At 39.8% G+C, this 3,108-nt stretch overlaps 1 protein-coding gene across 9 annotated transcripts in view; it reads left to right on the plus strand.

Moving 5' to 3' along the window:
* Positions 1–3,108, plus strand: part of tanc2b (tetratricopeptide repeat, ankyrin repeat and coiled-coil containing 2b) — a 115,702-nt gene that overhangs the window by 59,143 nt on the left and 53,451 nt on the right. The gene's annotated exons all lie outside the window — the stretch shown is intronic.

Below are 3,108 nucleotides of genomic sequence, written 5' to 3' on the forward strand. Positions count from 1 at the left end.
TTCTTTCTCCTGAATTGATGTCTTTGTTAAAGGGCTCTGTTGTATCTACGATGTACCTGTGCATCAAACTGAAGCCAAATGTTTTTTTCTTCTTTATGGTTAACTGGTCTGTTTCATGCGTCAGCGTGGGAGAGCATTCAATTGTCTTTGAGTGTGTGTGTTTGTGCGTGTTTCATCAGTTAGCGTGGGTGGCTAATGGTGCTTGTTCCTGTTATTGTTTGTCTCACTTCATGTACCTTCTTCAGCACATTTTCACAATGTACTGTACATATCACACAGTTTTGTGTATGGGTTGGCGGGCAGTTGTTCTTCCATGCTATACAGTCAACATCAGCAGCAGCAGCAGCAGCAGCAGCAGCGTGTTGTCGTTCACCTGAATCATGCTCTCATGTGCTGCGATCTGGTTCCTCCTCTCAGTTCCGCTGCTGCAGGCTCCCTGCCTCCCTGCCTTGTCCCACGGGTGTGTGAACAGAACAAAATGTCTCAATAACACTATCTGCTATAAAATACACACACACACACAATCACCTCATCAGCTGCTGCTACTCCTGATCTCAGGTGAATGGGTTTTGATGAGGCGCCACAGTCGGTTTTCGCACCACTTAGTATCACCACCTGGAGAGAGGCTTGATGAGGCTGACATGTTCGTTGCCATCATGGACGTATCAGGCAGTGATACAGAGCATTGTGTGTGTTTTACAGGTGGCTACACAACCAACCATGTTGCCTTTGATGTGTAGTGTTGTTTCTTGGTTTCCGTTGGTTGGTGTTGACGTCTTCACTTTCTCTTTAGGAACAATTTAAACTGAATGTAATTGTCTTTTAAGAGTTGGATACATGTGGGTAAAGGTATTTAACTAGACTTAAACAGATCGTTGTATTGGTTGTTGTGTTTAAGTCTACGATAATCATGTAACTAAGTCAAAACACAACCTTGTTTTTCCAGAAGAATGAGTAAAAATATGTACTTGGCTAGATGATTGGAAAACTGTGTCCTGGAATTGATTCTTGTGACCCAGTGTGTTGGCTGGTAAATTTGATCAATGAGCACCTGCTAACGTTTGAAGCCGTCCTCCTTTAATAACACAAGCTATTTTTATGCCCAGTTTTGACACATAACAATATAAATTCATAACTTTACACCTTTGTTCTACCTTTTGGTGCTGCTGCCACATACTGACTAAGTTTTACTGGTGAACATTTCATGCAGAATGTGTAAATAAAAGCAGAGGGCGGCATTTCTGCAAAAAACACACCATCATACATGTTGTAAGAATGAAGAAAATCCATAATGTGATCCTGGTTTATTTCAATTATACAGGAAAAAAAACATCTCTCAATGCACACAAAACCCATCTTGTACAGTTTAGTCAGAGTTGAGCTTTTATGATGTGTTTTTTTTCTACTTTATGTTTTGTCCTTTACTTTATGTATGTGCTTCTGAGTTTACATAAAAGTCAGATTTTGCTCAAACGTGGATGTGTGTTACAGAGAGGTGCATACTGTCTGCAGAGGTTCAGAGTGATATTGATTTCTGTAATAACTTGATCCCTTCCTGGCATTCACCCTGGTCTGTGTTAGACAAATAGAAAGAAAATAAATCCTCCTCCATGATTTCTATTTTACCTCCTTGCACAAAATGAGCTCAGTCACTGTCTGGACTGATTGGTTACTGGCATCTCCACCTTTAGGATCATGTGTCAGTTACCATAAAGAACATGTTTTAAATGTGTAGAATATGCACGCATCCTAACTTTATCAAATTCAAAATTATCAAATATATTTCCTTCTTTTTTATTTCCACACTTCGTGCAGGACAGAACACGAGGATTAACAGAATCTCAATAATTCATTAAAAATTGTTACCTCTGTTTAAACCCTGTGGGATCTAGAATTTCTGTCCCTTAGCAGGATGAAGTCATGGCTTGGCCTGTTCATACATTTATTGTCAAGCTTAATAATGTCACCTTCTGTCCATACTGTATATGTCACTCCTTCCCCTGGTTAACATGGGAAGCAGTTTTATAGAGGTCAGCACGTTAGTATTGCTAAGTATTAAATGACACAACTGTGGTGCAGCGTGGGCTGTCTTCTGTCATTGAGTTTGTTTGAAACCACGGTGCCTTCAATGACTGAGTTCTCCGTCATATCAGTAGAGCTATATCAAAACATCAAATGACAAAAAGGTGGTTTGGGAAAAAAACTTTTTTTTTGGTAACCTCTAAGAACCTAAATTTAATATTTCCAACAAAATATGATTAGAAATATAATAAGTGTCATCAAAACACTTCAACACTGTATAGAAGATGTACATGGTTTACAACTGTATTCTGACTCTTTTTGTTCTTTTTGTCCATTAACCACTGTACTCCCACTGTCTTTCCTATTTCTAAGGCAGTTTTAAGATATCTTTTTTGTGAAATAACTTGAACTCACAATGGAGAATCTGTTGTGCATTTATTTCCAGTTTAAATAGCAAACCCCTCTGAGGTTTAATTTGGAGCAGTGCTGCGTCCTGGCATGAACCTTTTTATTTTTAGAATTTTCCCTTTAATTCCATTCTTATTGTTACATAACAAATGTGCGGAACGCTGAACATTTTGTTGTGTTGTTGGTTCCAAACCCTGACTTTCTGCTCTCTGATGTAAGGCTCAGCAACACTGTGGATCGTATGCATGAGACCCACTTCACAGATAGGGTCACGACCTTATGGGTTCTCTTCAGTGATGCTTTTTGCTCACCTAGTTTTTGTAGCTTCTAGAAAAGAAAAAAAATAGGTGGGAAAGAGAAACCCGCAGTGTGCTATTAATAGAGACGATAATGTTTTGCTTACAAAACAGAACAGTGGGTTACATATACCACCTCACTGCTGTCTGTGAGTGGTGATGGTGGGGAGCTGAGCAAACACTTTTCTTCCTGTGACACACACACGCACACACTGAAAAACAGCGATAGAGATGGGCATAAAGAAGTGTGTTCTAATGTGTGTAAGCGTGTCCATGCGTATCCAAGGCCTTACAGACGACTGCACAGCGACACCAGCCGCGGCATTAGCATTCAGCACTTCAGTCTGTCTGCTGTTAACTTATTTGCACAGTCATTTCAGGG

This window comes from Cynoglossus semilaevis, chromosome 8, assembly GCF_000523025.1.
Source record: "Cynoglossus semilaevis isolate Cse_v1.0 chromosome 8, Cse_v1.0, whole genome shotgun sequence".
Lineage (NCBI taxonomy): Eukaryota > Metazoa > Chordata > Actinopteri > Pleuronectiformes > Cynoglossidae > Cynoglossus > Cynoglossus semilaevis.